Source organism: Buteo buteo, chromosome 9 (genome assembly GCF_964188355.1).
Source record: "Buteo buteo chromosome 9, bButBut1.hap1.1, whole genome shotgun sequence".
Classification (NCBI taxonomy): Eukaryota; Metazoa; Chordata; class Aves; order Accipitriformes; family Accipitridae; genus Buteo; species Buteo buteo.
In genome coordinates this window covers 5,048,163-5,067,976 of record NC_134179.1, presented here as the reverse complement: position 1 = coordinate 5,067,976, position 19,814 = coordinate 5,048,163, and the positions used below count along the sequence as shown (strand labels likewise).

At 40.0% G+C, this 19,814-nt stretch overlaps 2 protein-coding genes across 4 annotated transcripts in view; both read left to right on the top strand.

Annotated features, from left to right (window-relative positions):
• Positions 1 to 11,805, top strand: part of LOC142034202 (TLC domain-containing protein 5-like) — a 58,117-nt gene extending 46,312 nt beyond the window's left edge. The window contains exons 3-6 of the transcript XR_012651549.1: positions 6,779 to 6,871; positions 8,812 to 8,973; positions 11,039 to 11,062; positions 11,796 to 11,805. The gene's annotated coding sequence lies outside the window, so the exon portion shown is untranslated. The remainder of the gene's footprint in view (positions 1 to 6,778; positions 6,872 to 8,811; positions 8,974 to 11,038; positions 11,063 to 11,795) is intronic.
• ARHGEF12 (Rho guanine nucleotide exchange factor 12) overlaps positions 1 to 19,814 on the top strand; it is a 75,559-nt gene that overhangs the window by 17,765 nt on the left and 37,980 nt on the right. The window contains exons 2-4 of one of the 3 annotated variants that reach the window (XM_075035024.1): positions 11,039 to 11,062; positions 11,796 to 11,884; positions 13,501 to 13,557. The gene's annotated coding sequence lies outside the window, so the exon portion shown is untranslated. Of the gene's footprint in view, positions 1 to 11,038; positions 11,063 to 11,795; positions 11,885 to 13,500; positions 13,558 to 19,814 lie in introns of those variants that run through there. The other 2 variants (XM_075035025.1, XM_075035026.1) reach the window with 2 other exon arrangements.

Below are 19,814 nucleotides of genomic sequence, written 5' to 3'. Positions count from 1 at the left end.
TTTGCTGCCATCACCTCTTAGCAGCTGGTAGGTTTCCTGAGTAAATGTTTTTTCTTTTCTTGTATTTTTATTTATTTTAAGAGACCCAAGAGGAAAATACTAATACAAACATATTTGGGGGCCTATTAATAGCAGTGTATTTGACTCACATGCTGTTCTCAGGATCTTGAGCCATTTTACAAGTACGATGGCTTTGCTACTGTTTTTTTTTTCGCTTCCATTTTATAGTAGAAGAAACAGGGCTTGATCTTGCTGTGAAATCCTAATCCTGTGTTCTGCTCCAGTCCTTTACAGTTGGTCTTTCTGGATTTTATCCTGTAATTTAGATGAAGGGGAAGATGAAATGTGAAGGAGAAAGCATGCCACAAATGCCTGTGTAAATTTTTTCACTTCTCATGCAATGTATGCTATGTGCATCTTTTGTCTTGTGTTTTATAGGCGAGACCTGTGTTTCAGGGGAGAAATAATAGGTTTGTGTATCACAGAAGTCTCTTTATTTTTTCTTAGGCCATGTAAATAACTAAGATGTCTTTAGTATGTAGCGTTGCTAATATCTTTATAGTTCAGTTTATATCACATATTTCTTTTTTGTGAATTCTGACAAACTGAGATAATACAGTTGAGAAACTTGCCATGCATACTTTTAAAATATGAGTTAATGGTAGGATAGAAACCCTCTTGGGGGGGTGTCGAAGCAAGTAAGGTGAAATGTTCAATTAGGTGCATATTTTTAATTTAGTCTCAAATAGTTTAGGTTTGTATTGCCCTTGGTGTTTGCATCTACATGAGTAAAACTTCACCAGCAGAATTAGCTAGATTGGAAGCTGTGAAGGATTAAGAGCTAATAATACACTATACAGGTTAAGCAACAATGTGGTAATGATTTCTTGGTCCTCTCTGCTACAGCTTTCGTTGGTAAAATTGTGTATCCATTTTCCCTGGTGTAAATTAGGCCACTGGGAGCACTTTGCCTTTGGGTAGTTTAAGACATATTAGCTGTAAATTAGTTTATTGCAGCTGGCAAATATTTAGAAGCTTTGGAAAGGTCGTAAGGGTGGATGTTGTCCGCATATCCCATGTGGAATGGGTGTAGTTTGACCAAGGGTTCATGACTGGGTGGGAGAAGGAAAGGTAGGGCTGAAGATGCTTTTTTGGTTGAGTGTCTGCTTAACTTTGAACTGATCTATTCCTAGTTCTGATGAGCAGGCGAGTCTTGGGTTTGAAGTGTTGGCATTACATTTCTGGACCAGTAACTGTGCATTAACTCTTAAAACAAGCTAACAAGAGAATTGAAGGAAAACTTAAATTAAGACAAGGTGTCTGTCTTGGAGCTAAGTATTTTAGTTGTGCTGACCTTATTTATCATAGGAGTAACTTAATTAAATTTTGCATGGTGCAGTAGGTCAGACAAACTGATAATACCTTTTGAATATATAAATCCATCGGTAAAGGTGTTGCTGAGCTATGTACTTCAGCTAATGTTTTTAAATTTTAGTAACATCTGTATCAAGGTAAATCTCCAGTGAAGTACTAAGTCAGACATGAGCTCATATTGCTGAGGAGCAGAACAACAACTTAGCCTTGTTCATTCTTTAAAATGTCTTTTGAAAGACCTGTTGGAGAAATAGTAAATATGTCTTAATGTGGGTACTTTCTTACTAGTATCTAGCACCCAAGCTACATTTATTAGTTAGAAGCTATAGAGGCGTGGTGTTCCTGTGCCAGGCAACTGTACTCACTTATTCACCAGAAATGTGAACTCTGGGCCAAATATTCAAATGTGGCTCTGAACCTTGTACATATATTTGCAAAACTTAAAGCTGGATAATTGGAGTTAGTGTTACGGTATTTTGAAGGCTACATTTCCAGTTGTATTACGTGCACTGTGTTTTTTCTCCTCCCTTTCTAGTTGCTGTCTTTTGCTGTTTTTAAGAACTGTTTCCACACTAGGCTCATTGCTGGTTCATAACAACCACAAGCTAGGTATGGCATTAATAAGGAACTAGGCTGTGTGCCTAATGAAATGCAAAAACTGCTTGACACGCTGGGGCAACACGAGTGATCTCCAAGCCCTTATGCGTGTGTTGGGTGAAAGCAAATCCCATGGCAGTTGATGGCTTTAGGTTTCTATTGTTGGTTTAGGAAAATAAAATTGTCTGGCGCAGAGCTCTTGTTCCTTTGTCTCTTGCTTTGATTTTTGTGCATCTAACTAGAAAGCTTTTCCAGACGCCATGTAGGAGGAGTGGTGATAGGGAGGCGGGGAGTAGGGCTGCTTCCATTGAGCCAGTTCTGTATTGCAATTACTGGCAAGCAAAGCAAACATTTCATTTCCCCGTAATTAGCTCCAGTTTAGGGAGGCAGGTTAATTTGGACTGCCACGCCCTGTCTGCGCAAGAAACCTTGTTGCTTTATTTGATTCTTTCATAGAGGAGCAGTCTGTGGGCAAAGGGATTTAAAATTATTTTCACTAATGAAAACTGGAGAAAAGAATCGAACACGCATGTTCTGCGCTTCCCCCCCCCCCAAAGAGCTGAAGCTCAGGTTGCCAAGATGATATGAAAATGTGGAGAAAAGGGCTATTTTGGAGCTCCTCTAGCATGGCCAAACCATGCATATTTCAGCTGCTTTTCCTTGCTTCAGGGAAGCTTGGGCTCTCTGTGCCTGGGAATATTTCTCTATAGCCTACTTAAATAAGCAAGAAAACTGGGTCATAACTTCTGAAATCGCGAGGCTTGACCTTTCTCCTGTACCTGGTCAATTCTGTTAAATGGGTCATGCAATAAAAGCTTGCAGCAAATGAACAAATCTTGGACATTTCTTCTCTGCAGTGCACTAGTTTTGCTTAAATTTTTGTTATGGTAACATTTTCTGAAGGTCTTTTTAGAAAAAATACTTGGCCTTTTTCAGTATTTCTGGTGTTTAATTAATTTATTTTTTTCCATTTCAAAGATGTCAATTTGTCTTTCCCAGAGGTGGAAACTGACGGATTTAGCAACTTGTTAGCAGACACATTGGGGAACTAGTACGAAATCACCTGTGATTCGGCAGCCTCTGTTCTTTATCAGTTTCTGAACAGAGTTTATTCCTTCTTGGAACTACATTCTGTGGGCAAACCGCAACCTTACTGCTTGAATCTTGCTTTTAGGCTGAATTTAAAAGCAGCCTTAGGAAAGCACGAGCAACTTGGTTTGTTTATGTTCTCTTCCACTGCCCCCCTCCCCAGTTTTAGTTTGTTTGTCTCCTTCTACCCCATTGTGTAGATATTAAACAATAGGTGTCCTTGTCTTAAAAGGCTGTAACTTCAGGCCCTGTAGATGGCAAGCTGATGCTTCTGAGCCTTGGAAGTCAGTCAGGAGTGGAAGAACAGTACTGGCTGCTGAAAATGTCTCTGTCCCCTCCCCTTTGTAGAGTTTCTGCAGGGACTAAAAGTTCTTGCAGGGTCCTGGCTTCAGCAGCAGAGCGGCACAAAGGCCACATTGAGAATAGCTGCTGGGGAAGCCCTCCTTCCTTGCCTGCCCTGTAAATGCAGTTCTTTCTCCATGAAAAGCCCTGACATCAGCTCTTGGAAAAGTCCAAGTGCTTGTGTCATGGAAAATAGCTGAGGCACTTGCTTGGGCTGGGACTGAATGACTGAACTGTGGATGAAACTTCTCTAGAGATGCTTTTCTTCTACCCTTTCCAAACGTTACTGTTCATAGAGAAATATAAACCCTTCCCATCTGAAAGTTTTACAGCGAAACGGTGCTAAGGAAAGAGCTACAGTTGGCTATAGTATATGCAAAGTACTCTGCTTGTTGTTTTTCTTTTTTATTTACTTTTAATTTGTCTGTTTAACAGACACTGTTGTAAGCTCCTTTTAGAGCTTGTCACATCTATCTGCAAAGGAGTATTTCCCAGAGAGAGCAATGTTCATTTGGATGGGTATACGACCTGTATCATCAGGAAACTCATGTACTTCCTTGTGTGGAGGCAAAATCTCCATGTTCTTGTAATCTGTTTTATGAAGACGACTTATCTTTGTGTTCTGTTTTTCTTTCATCTTTTTAAACTGATTTTTTTTTTCTCTTTTCTTGCTCCCTTCTCATGCTGCTGCCTTCTCTTCACCCCTCTTGACAAAACCCTCAACCAGAATAAATCTCCGGTTAACTGCAAGAATGAAAGGTATACCTATGTAGATATATGGGGTTTTGTAAATCTCAAAGAGGAAACATCCCAGTGATGGAAATGTGCTGTCACTAGGACCAGTGGAATGTTCTTTTCCTGTAGAAGTACCTTCCTCTTGGAGTCCTGACCTTCTCTTCCTTAAAGACCACCAGAAACCTGCCAGCTTTCAGACTTGTGAAAAGGCATAATTTTTTTCCCTTGATTTTTATCAAATTTATCTTAACCTAGTTTGCATTAAGTGCTTAACTCGGCGCTGTCAGTTGCCACAGTGCTGGTCACTTGCATTGATCCTTACACTGATCCATCAAGAAGTATGTTGGTGGGCTGTATTGGCTACTCTGCATTTTCTAACCTAAAAGGAAGATTGAATGGCATATTCTAGTTATGGATAGAAACATTGGTGGGCCAGAAAAACAATATAACATTGACTGAGTTGGAGGTATTCACTGATGCTTTTTTAGGGCAAATCCAACACTGAAGTTGCTGGGAATGTTTAGAAGGTGGAGAACTGTGTGGAGTTGACCCAGAAGATACTAGCTATATGGGTTCTCTGGTCACTTCACTAAACTTCCTATGTTCCTTCTGAGAAGGCAGTGACTAGGCCTGCTCACAAAGCTGTCAGTAATCTAAAGCTAATAATGCCACGAACGATTCTTCTGTGAGTCATTGCGTCAGCTGTGGTTGCTGCCTTGGACTCCTACAAAAATAACATGGAACCTTTTATTGCCTAGCTCGGTTTCACCTCCTTGTGCACTTGCTGCAAGTTCGTAAGATCTGTCCATAGGCTCTGACAGCTCCCAGGAATCCATGCTGTTTGGGGCCCTTCTTCAGCCTGGCTGTTTCTCTGCACCTTGCATTACAATCTGTTGTCATCAGTATGCAGTGGGGTTTTTTTGAGGAAGAAAACTCTGTGGTTTCCTGAGCTTATGTACTTTGATATGGGGAAAAGATGACACTGCATAAAACTGCTCTTTAAGTGGGTTAATGCTAAGGTAAGTAGGCTTGATCTGTTGAATCAGTGTTGTCCGCAGAATAGCTGATGTGGTTACAGCTGTAGTTTGTGGGCAGTACAGTGAAATGGCAGACTTCTGTCTGCGTTTTTTCTTGGTTGCTAATAGTTGCCCACTTGCTGCATCTGTGTTTCTCTCTATCCGCTTGTCATTTGCTATCTCATCAGTTCCTTTTACTCACCCGCTGTCCTATACAGAACATGTCTACCCATTTTGTTGTGACAGAAGACTGCCTTTAGCTCTATATTAAGGTCACATCGGTACTGCTTTTGTTCAGGTCATGTCAGCACTCTCCCATAATACCTTTCTTAGGGCTTTTAAGCCCTGCAAAACGCTGCTCTGATGGATACATGCATCTGCAAACTGGGAAAACAAACAGACTTTCTTTTTATTTGTTTCTTCCTGTCCCTTTCAAGATGAAATTCTGGGAATTATCTGCAGAATGGCATTTGAGACATCCATGGTTACTGTACTTTCATGGCACTTACTTAAACCTACTAGATTTAGACAGAAAATGTAGCCTTTTTCTGGCTACTGTCAGTGCAGGTCCAATCAGGGTGTTGAATATGAAGCTTAATAGCTACTGAAGGAGTTGTTTGCACGAGGTGCACTAGAAATAGTAATTAAATTGTTCAGTGATTTTTGACTGTCACCCAAGAACAGACTTAGTTCTTCCAGTTGTAGGCTCTGTTTGGGTATGTACGAGCAAGAGGAGAGTACAGTCCAGCTCAGCCTTCCAGAAGCGTAGCTGCCAGTTACACAACTTGCTCTTTCACCAAAATCCATGGAGGTGGTGCTGGCAAAAGGCTTCTCATTGTCTAATTACTTGGTGAAAACCTCCTGAAGTAGGATGATGTCATTTTAAATAGATATAGTTTGGGGTTTTGACTGGGGGGACAGACTGGACTTTGAGTTAACCTTTGGTTTTCCTCTTCTCTTTCTAAATGTGTGAAAAAGATGAATGAGTGAACCTGTAACATTTCTGCTGAGTTTGGGGTGGTCAGGTGTTTTTGCTGCTTGTCTTTCAGATTTTTGAATTCTGTAAGAGGGTTTGTCTGTAACAAGCACAGTCTTATTTAAATGAAACTAATAAAGCAATGAAGAAGCTTCTATTGCATGTTCATCTCCTAATTAAAGATTAGTTCTGTCAAGCAAGCAGTTTTTGGCTGTTCTCTTTTGTATGGGTTTCACAATATTTCTTACTCATCTCGGCACAAGTTGTAGTAATTTATACTTGCATCGTGCAAACACACACAAGCTTAATTTCAGGCATGTGAGTAGTCCTGCTGAAGTAAATGGAACTAAAGTTAGGCACATGAATAAATATTTCCAAGGTTGGGGCCCTTGTCTGAATCTAAATATTTTTGTCTTTGATCAGTTTTTGAGATAGCAGATACTTGAATTCTGGTAATATTTTAGTATGGGAGGGAGAAAAAACCCAACATGGTTATCTGAATGCTGTGCTATTTATGGTCAGATATATTTTCAACCTCCCGGGCTAGAATGGAATGCTTTGTACTGTTGGAAGCTGGGAATCCTTCCTCACTCTGGTGTGTTTTGACACATTAGGTCTTAAAACTATCTTTTTCTGTCTTGGCTTCCAGGTTGTTATTAGGCACTGGTCCAGTACTGAATGGTGCATGCATGTGTGAGCTAACTTGGAGAAGTATAATTTTTAATCCACGGTGTTACTAGTTGTAAGTGTATTTTTCTCACTTGGCTTTTCGGTAAATAGATTTTCCTAATGCAGCATGACTAACAAGACATACTCTTAGTAATTTGATGCATTTAAATTACTTAAATTATTTGACCCAGTATTTTAAAAACAAAATGTGACTTGGCTTTTAATTGTTCCTGGTATTTGGGAGAGTGGAACAACTTGTTTGAAAATGTGCTGATGTTCATCGGTTATCAGACAAAATGTCTACAGGGTTTTATCGTGTAGCCTAAACTTGCCAGCTAGATTTGGAATTAAGTCTCCAGCTGTTAACCACACCCTGCTGTGCCTTCAGCTTGCATAGTGTTTACAGTAGTAGGTGAAATACATTTTATATGTTATATTTAGTGTTGGATACTATAACACAGTGAGGCGATTTTCAGTACTACTTTCAAACAATAGTATTTCAAAGTGAAGATAAGTTGCACTGAGATACAAATAGTTGCTGGATAAACTCGTGGGAACTCTTCCTTGTTGTTTGATTACACTCCATTTATCCACTTTTACTCTGCTTTCTGCTGTAGCATACAAGTGACATAGCGTTTGGGAACTGAAGAACATCTTCAGCAAATCAAGAAATGCTAGGTAGTCTTCAGGTAGGAAACTGGGAAAAGAGGAGGAACTTCCCTACTGCGTGCTCCCCAAGGTTTAGCTAGAAAGGATGTTAAATCACAGTTGTAGTCTTAGCTCAGGTGACTCTTCCATCTCTAATTTTTGTGATTTCATAACTGGTGGCCTGGAAAGACTGCGGGTCCAGGAGGGGAGTTTTTCGGGGGGGTGGGGCTGGGGAGCTTCACCTCCAGCCTAGCGGACAAAGCCCACCCCCTTCCTACTCCACTGGTTTTATGGAATACTTCTGAAGTGAAGCAAGTGCAGGAGAGGGCCTGGAGCTCCCTCAGCCTCACCGCCTCTAGTGAACGTGCTGCGTGTGCCCGAGAGGCTTTGCTGTGCTGGTGACCTGCCGCCTGCCCCGCATGTCCTTCCCTGCCATGTCCCTCCCTCCCTCCCTGCTTCGGAGAAGAAAGAAACGCAGGAAGCTGGCGGGTGGCCAAGGGGCTCCAGAGCTTCCGGGAGCGGCTCCTGGCGTGCTCCGCAGCCGTCCTCCGCAGCCTGTGGACACGGCGGGACGGAGTCCGAGGGGAGCGAGCGCTGGGCTCGGGCATCTCGTGGGTGGTGGGGATGCTTGGGAGCTGGCTGGCTCCTTGCAAGTCCCGACCGTTTGTGCTGAAGTGCTGTGCCTACAACGCTTGGTGCGGTTCCGGCCTCAGACGAGGAAGCTGAGGGATTTGGGCCCTCGCTCGGAGGGACTTCTATGCTCACGGGCAACCCCAAAGCACAGAAAAGATTCCTGATGCGTTTCAGTGCCATTTTATATACAAAAACTTCAGGGTTCTCTTTCTAAGTAATTAACGTCAGTGGTCTACGTGTAATAAGTAGAAAGTTTTTACGCAACTTTCTAGACCTCTAAAATAGAACGTTTGCACTTCATCCTTGAACGGGTAATAAATAGCTCTGAAACAACCAAAATGGTACAACGGTGGACTAACTTCATTTTATTCATAAACTTTCTTTTGCTGCAGGAGTGTAAGCCTGGAGTTCCAGGTGCCTGATAAGAAACACTGTGGGATAAAGGTTTTTACTTAAATGCTTCATTAAAATATTTGTTAATAGTGTTAGGATTTTTTATGAAGCTCAAAAGCTCAAGTGCATTAGGTAAAAAAAAAAATGTGGCATAATTCATCTTAAGCATCTTTTCGTGCCTTTGGAGGAATGATAGATTGTCTTTCCCTGGATTCCCCTTTCTCCTTTTCTGCTTTTCAATGAAACACTTGATTACTATTGCATCTGTTTACCATATAGTGTGCAGACAGGGTTACGGTGGTCTGAGATGACTTTTGTGTCCTTTGCTTTGGCATTCAGGTTGTCTGTCTTGCACAAAGTAGTTCTTTACTGGCCAGAATTTGTAAATGGGAGGACTGGATACTGAAGAGATCTGGCTTTGCAGGTGGAACAGAATGAGGAGAGGCTTGACTAGCTACACGTTTCTTATTTGAATCACAGTGGATTTCCCGGATTTCTGAGGTGAAAATAATGCTTTTTGGGGGGGAGGAGGAAAGGGGACTACCACTTCTTGTGGAGTCTGTATACGATCTTTTTTGTTCAATTAATTAACTTCTGTGCTGCTTTACCCCATAGGTTCCTAAGGCTTATGCAATCAAAGGCCCTATCTATCCCCTTAATTTTGAAGCTGTTATTTTATTTCAACTAAATTTGATGCTGTTATCTAAAAGATGGCAAGTGTCTTGATGTGCATAATTATTTTCAATAATAGACAACATTTTAATTTCACTTGCCTAATGTGTCATCAGATGTTCGTTTCAGGGTTGCCATATTAGCGCATGCTTGCATAGGGGATTGGCATGCGTGAGCTGGCAGGCATTTTGGGTGTATACGCATTTAATGGAATACCTGTTATTCAAAGAGAGGGATTAAGTTGAGTACTTCTGCTGTGTATCCAGTTATGTTTTTCAGGTAATGGGGAGGGAGTTACTGTAGCTCTAAGACTGTGCTATTTCTGGCTGGGCCACTCTATAGTTATCGAGGAAAAGAGAATAAGTGGCAAGGTGCCCCTGCTTTGGAGAAAGGAGGTTAAAACATGAGGTGTGCATTTTGGGCAGTCTTCTTGGCAGTGCTCAAGGAATCTTTTGTTGTAATGCTCTGAAATGCTCTTAGAGAATGGTTTGATTCTGCTTATTGGAGCAGTTTGGTTGGACAGGGCCATGGCTCAGCTCAGTTGAGTTTGAGTTTGGAGGTGGTGTCGCTGGGATTATCCTGCACTGATGTTGTCTTTTTCTAGGGCAGACTTACCATGGGGTTATTGATTGTTAGAAAATAGATGTGTTTAAACTAAACTGAGTAAAAAAAAAACAAACAAAACAACAACAAACAACAAAACCCAACTTTTTTTTTTTTAACTGAGTCATTTAATGCCCTGTTAACTTTTGTGGTATTAGATTTCTTTTTACTTGAATCTCTTTCCCTGCTTCTCTCCAACACTCACCCCATTGCTACCTGGAAAACCTGTATAAATAGGAGAAACTGAATGCAATAAGGATAACTATTCTGTATACGGGGGAAATTATTGGCTATAATAATTGTAGATGTCTTCATTTAGAATAAAAGGTGACTTAAGTTATTTATTCTTTTCTTATACACACAGTTCTAAGTGTTTGCATTGCTTTCCAGCCGAAGGATCTAAAAACATTTAACAAGTAGGAACGGAGCTAAACTTCTGACAAGTTCTGAGAAAAAACTAGTTCTGCTTTATGAAAGTAGAAGTTGGTGCCCTAAGCTGGATGGCATATGCTTTGCTATGTCAGTTTTCTGCAGTAATTCAGGGAAAAAAAAATCTCAGTTTCACAAGTCCCACATCTTTTCCTTAGTTAAAAAATGCATATACACTTCTTTCTCCCTTTAATTGCGGGTTTGTGTTGCCTGTTTTATCTGCATGTCCCAGTAATAATATTTGGAATAGTTAATACAATTTGGACTTAACTTCACTCTGTTGTGCTTGTCTCAAAGATGGCAAGTTCATACAATTTCATGAAAATAGTTAGAAATCTTGTTGGGAGGAGATGTCAGCCTGAGGTCCTGTGTTACTAGATACCATAGAACCCACGTAGGAGGGAGGTAACTGGAATGTCTCAGCTATAGGAGATTTTTCAGTTAGAGATTGGACCTTCATTAGGTGCCAGGTACTCAGTCCATCAGCAGGACAAAAAAATCAAGTTACATTAATTTTTAGTGTTTGTAACTAGTTATGAGAGGAAGATGAGATGATCCATGAGCTACTATACTAAGAAAGACAGACCTACTAGGTACTGGATTTGAGAGCACAGATCCTGCTTTTGTTCTTAGTTTTGTTTGACACCTTAAGCATATTGACTATAATTCTTTACCTAGTTGAGTCAACTGTAAATGGACTAATAATTGGCTGAAGTAGAAGAATAAAAAAGACTTGTTCTCTTGTGAAGGCATTACAGAAGTATAAAATAACTCTTTTTTATTTAAGCATTAGTGTTGATATCAAACATAATGTTGAGAAACAAAGAAAGTTCATTAAACTTATGTTCTTTCTTGTTTTCAGGTTTCCTCTCAAAAAACCTACAAGGTGAGTTACTGAAGTTTGACTGTTTATCTGTATTGCAAATTATGATACAGCTTTTTCAAAAGAGGAATGCTTTTAAAAGGAAAAAAAAATGTACAACCACAGATAGCAATACCCCTTACAGATGTGAGGAAATTAATTTCCAGATTGGGACAGGATGCCAAAAATATAGATGGTGAGGTGCTTAAAGTGCAAGGCATAGTGTTACCATTTGCATTTCTGTTACGTACACTGGTGGGTTATCTTACCTGAGATTTGAGATGGTCAGAGAAAGTGACACTATGTTGGTGCATGATGTACAGACTCTTCCTTTGGGGGGGGGTATTCTAAATCTTTAATTTTTGTGTACAAAGCTATTTAAGGTTTTCTGGGAGAGGAGGTAGAGTTAAGATTTCAGGAGTTTTTTCAGTTTTATGTAACTTTAATTTGTTTTGCTTTTAAAATAAAATGTGGCCTGGTGTTGAATGATAAAGAGAATGCACTTGCTGTTACTAATTTCAAAGGTTAACGAGACTGTTTCTAGAACCTTGAGTACACTCCTAAAGATTCTGAGGGAGATCATTTTCCCTCTTAAATTCAGTGGGAATAAATTTTTTAGGTGAACTTAATGTGTACGTTTTAATCTAAATGCCTTGTTAGCAAATAGAACTAGCTAAGGTTATTTCCAAGAGCCTCACCAGTTAGGCAGTGCTTCTGTGGCACGGGAGTCAGGATCCTCTGCTTTGGTTTGACACAGACACGGCAGCATTCTGAGCAGAGAGTCTCCAGCTGACAAGAAACAGAAGGTTGAACGCTGCAGTAGTACGCACGACTTTGATCCGACAGGTAAAGTCCTAAAATTTCACAGGTGAAAATCCAGACTTCAATTTGAAAAGTACCGGGGATTGGAATAAAAATTATTTTAATGTGTCAACAAATGTGTTTTTCAGAGTTGTGTTGTTCTGTAGTTGAGTCTTTTTGAAGCGTGCAGGCATTGAAATGAATATGGGCTTGCTTTTAAACATGCTCATTTACAAAGCAGCTGTTAACTGTGCAAGAATAAACCTAGATTGGTGGTATCAGTGAATAATTATAACTACTTCCTCTTTCAGAAAAGTCAGTCTGAAATTTCAGTAGGCAAATACTGTAATTAGTTGTGAGTAGTTCTTCTGGCTGTTTTAGTTGAAGTGTGAAATTGGAGATGTTATAGGCTCGACTACGGCTGGTATTCCTTGTTGGAATTTTTTTTGAGCCTTAGTGGATTTTGATCCATCTCTCTCATTTGTAAAGTGAATTTGTACTTTCTAACGTGATACATTTTAAGAGAAATGTCTATTTTCAAAGGATATGCTATCCTTTTTTTTTTTTTTTTCTTTTTTCTTTTTAACCTTCCAAAAGGTTAAATTAGAGTCAATTTGGTAAGCCTGTCCAGTGCTGTCTTGGAAATTAGGATGCATGAAAGGATTCTTCATTCTCTCTCTGAAACACTAACCCAGTGACTACTGTGTATGTTCATGAAATGCACGACAGGCTCTTGTCTGAGCCTCCTGGCCCCATGCAATGTGTGTTTTTCATGTCTGTGCATTCTGCTGTTTAGTCCAGTCTTTTCCCTGGGGCTTGTGGAAGACATGAGAGTTGAATGTAAAGGTGGTAGAACTTGTAGAATGTGTTTTTTGCACAAGGCATTTGAAGCTGATGTTTATAAACCATCCTGTTTGTTAATGCTTTCTGCCACTAGCTGCATGACTACTTCCTAGTGTGCACAAAATAAATTAAAATGGGCTTTTAATGTCAGTTTAAAAAAAACATTCTGTAAAGGAGAAAACCTGAATTAGTGCTTGTCTTCTTTTCCTTTGTCCTTGTGAATAGGTAATGTAAAATTATTTCAGGTTGGGGGAGGTCTCAGGCTATGGACCTGTTTTGTAGAAGGAATTTGTTTTTTTCCGAAGGAAACTTCAGGAATCCTCTAATCTTAATTTGATGAAAGTCTTTCCAATTTTGAGAGCTGTTACCTAGCACCACTGTTATGATGCTTGTAATCTGGTCTGCTAGATGAACTCTGTACTGTAGCCTTCATAAAATTATTTTCTTTTTAAGGGGTGAATTCAGAATGCTGAACTACTATGTGTATGTCAGTTACTTACTCTGGAGATAATCATTACCAGAGTTTCTATGCTTGGACTGTTTATTATCCAGAATACTTTCTATAGTTCATTGCAGAGAACTTCTTTTATTGTGTCTTAGATTCTGTAATAGATTCTTTGTGGTGTTACCTGTGTCTTCATGCTTGTATTATTCACCCTTTATTCCAAGTGTTTCACCTATGTTTTGTTCACATCTTATTTGTGTTTTGCACGATTTAACCTAATAAATCAATCTGTGTTTTTCATGAAGTTTTTTTTGTCATGTTTGGTCTCCATATTTTCTATATCTCTCTCTCCTTTTCTCCTGCTCTCGTGCAGATAGCTCCTCCAAGAAGACAAAGTCTAGTTCAGAGGAGAGTAGATCCGAGACGTATGGTAAGCTAAAGCAGCTGCTGCAGCCTTGCACCTTTGCAGTCTGCTCCATGCTTTCTGTCTGTGTACCCAAGGCTTTTATCCTTCACATGATTTGCATGGTTGGCTCTGCAGCAGGGAGTGGGAGACTGGGTTTAAATGTTGCTATCAGCTTGTAGTTTTTGTAGTGGCTGGAAACTAACCTGTACCTGGCAAGCACAGGCTGTCACCTGGATTCTCCTGTTATCTGTTGGTAGTTGGGAAAACTTGCTGGGGCTGCCCTTCTTGGAGATCTTGTGCCACTGAGTGTTTTTGGCATTGTATGAGGACACAGCTTATGCTGGACTCCAGAAGAGTTTTGTGGTTGTAGAGAAGTCTGTGTCTTGCTCTAACTGTGGAGGTTAATCTGGATGAGCCAGCAATTCATCTTTTTGCATTATTTGTAGAGGATCTCATGTCAGTTCCTTTTCATGTTTCACAGAAGTGGAAAAATGTGTCTGTAAATAATTTCAAAAAATGTAAGAATATGAACTTCACCATTCTTTGTTCTGAAGAGGGAGTAACTTCCCTGGGAGTCCTGTATTATGTATTACTACTGTGTTGTGGGCTTGTAGGCTGGAACAAATTGACATATAACAGTTTGGCATAGGAGTAGCCCCACATATCGTTATGTTGTCAGTACACCATAACGGGTGCTGCTGGAAAGATTGTCTACCAAATACAGCCTGTTTGCTCATCCTCCTTCTTTAGCTCACGTCAGGTATGTCAGTCTTCAGGCTGTGACACACTCTCCATCCTACCTTTATGTTAATGACTTGTTGAATTTCCGATCTCTAAAGATATTTTCACTTGTATCTTAGAAACTACAAGGTAATAAGTTTTCACAAGTTGGTGGGTGGTCTTTTGGATCCTACTAGCTTCTTAAGACCCTTGCACCTAGGCTGAATCTGGCTAGTACTGCTACATTTCATGTTTCTAAGTGTGCATGTTCAGCTCTGTCTTGATTCCAGCCATGGGTTGCCTTTCTTTTCCTTTCCCATTTTTTTTCTTGATGATTAAAACAGTCTGTGATACTTTCTGATTCTTCTCAGTTGAGAAAATTGCTTGCTACATAACCTGCTGTGGGCTTTTGGACAGATGCACTGACTCTTCCAGTATCAGCTTTATCATTCCACTAGAATAAAACTGCCAGGTGTTAATGGCTGTGATCCAACTTCTTAAACCACCTATGTAATACAAAATGATGCTGTCATAGCTCTGATTGTAAGGAACATTTGAAAAATAAAAGCAAAAAAAAACCCCAACCCCCCAAAACACCAACCTTGAAGAGTTCCTTTTAAACCAACATAGGCATGTTAGCAAAAGCCCTTCAGTTGGTGCAGTTTAGGGAGGTGTGATCTGTTCCTTCTGTGAAGATGAGATCTCTTAACTTTCCCTGGAATTTTGAATCACATGCTTTTCTTTGAAAACAAAACAAAAAAAGTAAGATGATGGTCATGTTCCTCAGAAACTGTAAACACGTTTTGAGAGTGCCTTGATTTGCTTCAGTAGAGCTGGAAACTTGTCTTAGGGAGACCTGGCTTGCTGCAGCTTCTTTGTCTTCCTCCCATGGTCAGAGAATGAACAGGGAAATGGCCTGCTTGAAAAGCATATATTTTGGGATGATGCTTCTGATGAGCTTGCGTGGAAGCCTTGACCAGTTCTTCTCCTTGCCAGATAGATGCTGGTTAGTGACAGCATGGACTGACTTGATCCCTATGTCTTGAAACTGCATTAATTTTTGCCTAATGCTGCTTACCCGTAATATACTGGAGGTGCTGTCAAACTATTGTAGGTTAATTACAGGAAACATTTGGTATGCTTGATGGAATGTATCTGTGTTTATACTCCTACTTCAGTCTGTACAGTGTCCTGGTTTTTCATGTATGGCAGAAAGAAACATAACTTCCAAACGTAAGCTTTTACTTCCCCCGAAGTTTCCTGCAGATGCTCTATCCATGTCCAGTATCTATGGGAGCAGTTTCCCCTCATCCTTCCTTTCCAGTGGCCTTTACTGTGTTGGACATTGCCCTGCCTTTTGTCTCTACCCTCTACTTTTCCCAGGTTCTGTGGTATGTGTAGAGAAGTCTGCTGTTTGCTTTGGATGGGACCAAACTATTTAAAAACCTACAAGTAGAAATACTGCACTGATATTTTTCTCGATGGTGACTGGATGGTAGCTGGCTCTTTCTTTGGCTAGCCATTGGAAAGTGAATAATAGAAAAGTCTTGAATGACAACAGGAAGAGGAGGTGTGGCTTTTGTGTATTTATTTGTTCTTATCTCTCAAAATTCTTAATTAAGGGGCAAGAGACCAGAATTGCTTGAAGTATATGAGTGGCTTGGCGGGGGGGGGGGGGGCAGAGTGGTTAGGTAGGGAAATTGTTCTGATATACAGAAGTTGATCTATAGCGACATGAAACTTAGTGAGATGTTTTCTTCCATAAATCCAACCATCTCATATCTGTGTATTCAACAAAATCTAGATGATCAGGAGAGAGATGGAGTGTAAGTTTCAGATATGTTATAATTTTACTAATTAGTGCCATAACCTCCCACAATACCTGATAGCTGATTCTTGAAGTAGAATTCTTGTCTCTTAAATGAACTTAAAATTGAAATCAGCTTTCAGGGTGGTAGGTGAGATATCAGTTGCTCTTCCCTTTTCCCCATGACTTGCTTGCTCTCCAAAGATATCTTCCTTTTTATTTAGTAATGATCAGTTTCTGGCCCAAATATTAGACTAGACCATATACATACTCGTTCACATGTGCTCACCAACTCTGGGAAAGGTTTTAAAATCTTTTTGTTTTGAAACCTCAGACTTCACCCCTGTTCAGATGTTTTTAAGTTGAACTTGCTTTTCCTGGTTTGTTTCTCGAGTTCTTGTCAACTTTGTGTCTTTATGTTGTGGCCACCATTTTCCCCGACTCTTGAAAGGACTCTCGGGAGCCCCTCATCACTACCCTTATAATAGCCAGAAACAGCTGTGAGTGCAAGGGGCACTCGACCACAGGGGTTGAATGTATCGTTGCTATGGGAGCAGATAGTCCTATTTATCATGGTTAAAATACATGGTTCTTTTTTTTTCTGGAAAGGTTTCCCAGTCTTGTTTTATGAATGGTATTCACTGCCATTGTTATTAACAGTTTTATCAAGACACTATACACTGCGCTAATTTCAAACAATATAGTTTTTACACTGACTTTACATGACTTCTGTTGCCAGGTTAGTGGAAGAATCTGAAGAATGCTGATAATATGGCATTTGGTATGAAGATCACAGTAATAACTAGGACTAAGTGAAATTCAGAATTCCATCCTATGAGAAATTTTCTTTATAAGAGCTGATAGTTTTATTTATTTTGTGGAGCAGCGTTTCTGAAAATATTTTGCAGAAATAAAGCTTCCCAAATGAAGTGAAACATTTGGACGTTCTCAAAACCCCAAGGAGTTTGTTTTTGTTTATTGAATGATTCATTTCAAATCACTATGTTATATTGCATTTTCCCATTGTGGCCTCATGCCTCCAGGGAGGTTATAGTTCACAAGTCTCCTTCCATGCCATGTCCCACACAGTTTGATCAGAGGAGAGGCTACGTTGTATTATGGGAGAAGTAATTCATGTCTCCATGCTCTCTAGTGAGTCAGGTTTTTAGAATGAACCCCTGCTCTATTTGTTATGCACTGCTAAGAACTTCCAAATTGAGTAACTTCCAAATATTTAGGATGTCTAGAAGAGAAGAAGGTAAGTGATCTCTTCACTAGAGAAGCTCTTGGACAGACAAAATGTATCTGGCAAGACTGTTTGAGACAATCATTTTTACCACGGTGTGTCAGTGACCTTGAGAAGTTTGGACTTTACCCTTCCCTGTTATCCAAAAGGCATACTTGTAAGGGGTTGAACTGAGCCACGACGTCGCAGAGGCAATAGTGCCACCTATTGAAGAGTTGATCGTCTTGGCTTTTCTTGCAATTCCTTTTTTGTGAGACTGGTAATTTCTAACTGCTTTTACTTCTAATCTTAAACCTCTTTAACTACAGCACATGGTTAGCTGCTTTACTGTACTCTTGGCTTGAGGCTATACCAATGAGTTTGGGGAATTATCATATGCATGAGGATGAAAAAGGATTTTTAAGACTTTTTTTCTCCACAGAATTTTATGAATCCACTCAAGATATGAACATGTAGTCTGATTTTGTGTACTTAAAGCATAGTTACAGTGAAGTCTCCTCATTTCATGCCATCAAGATACTGTCACGTGAAAGCAAACGTGGGAATAAGATTATTATTGATTTGATTTTGAGTACTATCAATTATGAGTTCTGTTGACCTTGTAATCTTTACTAAGCTTCAGCTGGAAAAAGTGAAATAGCATGATAAGATATTTCAAAATGAACGACTCATGATTTTCATCCAGGGAATGCTAAGAATTGGAACACAAAAGCAAAAAAGGTGAATGAAAAGCTGATTGCCACTTGCTAATATGGACTCTTCAGTGTTGCCCCAATCTCATAAACTTTAATTAAAGTGGGTGAAGTTGGTTTAGTTAGTAATTTAATGTAAGAGTTCCTGTATGTACTTGTGATGTCCAGGCATGACAGTAACAGCTATAGAAAACTTTACGTTGCGTGTCATTGGGCTCTCAGTGGTTTGTGGCTTTCCTTTCAGTCCATTCCAGAGTGTCTAATGAGGTGTTCAAGGTACAAGACGTGGGTTATGAAAACATTGCTGCTCTGGTCTTAAAATTCCACCACTAAGCAGATTTCAAATTGAATGTATTTTGCTTAAAGAACAAAAGTGAGCAAATGACAGATTTGGGGAGGTTCTTTGCTAATTTTCCCTTGCAGAGTACAAGAGAGCACTTGAATGTTGCTCTCTTTAGCCTACCTGGTTCAGACAGGGAGTGCTATCAAAGCTGATCTAGTTCTGCAGGTAACAGTGTTATCTTCAGAAAACTTCCAGATAACATCATTAAAACCACTATAAAGCTGTTGTGTATCTCCGTCAAGGACAGTATCTCTCAGCTGGCCTATACAGACTTTGTTCCAGCCTTTTATATTGTGTTTAGGAGAAGGGTTAAGTGCCTGCTTCTTGCCTGAAGGAAACAAATGCAGGGAAAAAGCAATTACAGACTAATTTGGGTTGGAGTTGTCCTAATTTCAGTTGCCTCCCCATTCTAAAATTAAAAGGTGGTCTTGGATGAAATTGAGACTTGTGGTGTGAAACAGTTTAACTTGATTATTCTTGGAACTTAAATTGCACTCTGTAAGGTCAGTTTATGTTGCATCTCCTACTGCATTGCCTCTGCTTTGGCATCAGGTTCATTCAAGGAGAAAGCTTATCAGTAGATCTAAGGGTTATTGGTTCTGGAAAAGAAAGAAATTCAGTGGAAGAGCAACAGGTACACAGGGCTATACTGTGACTTTAAACAAGGACAGTTCTTATGAGTCAAAAGATTAGTTAGTGTCTTACTCATAAAACCTGTACGTCTGGCAGCGGGGTTTAAAATGAGCTGTTTTTATGAAATAGCATATGTTCCCTTTCCCACACCCCACCCTGGGGCATCATTCTTGCGAAGTGAGACTTAAAGAAGCTTGGCCATATAGAAAAATGGGAGGTACAAAAGGGAGAGGCATGTTCTTTCACTTAACCATATAAAGAGGGTGTGAAAGGTGGTGGGTTTTTTTCCTCTTGTCTGCTCTCACCTTGCATCCATTCCATCAACTTACTGCAGATCGCTGTGTATGGCATAACTTGCTTCTACTTTATCAGCAGAAGGCGAGTTAATGGGATATGATACTGTGACCAGACTGCTGCAGAAGTGCTGGAATGCAACCTCTTTTCTACTACTCCCACGCCCATTTTCAATATGCCACACTCAAGGAGAACAGGGCTGACTGGGCAGACAGTATTTTCACTTGAGGCTCCTCATTTCCATTAGGAGTTGCTCCAGAGAAGTGAAAGGAGCTCTAGTGGTGCGAGAGTAATTGAAGATATGGGTATGACTCCACACTCTGTTGCAATTCATTCCTTAAAAATTATTCCAGAAAAGAGAGTCTTGCTGGGACAGCATCTTCATAATTCCCTTTGCTCCCTCCATACTAAATGAAACTGCTACAATTCTGGTATCTGATTGTGGAGAACTCCAATTCTTTCTCAAGATGCTGGTGTAAGAATGAAAGGCTTTAGAAATGAAGAAGCAAAGCAAGCTGTTAGAAATAACAGTGATGTTTAGTAGCT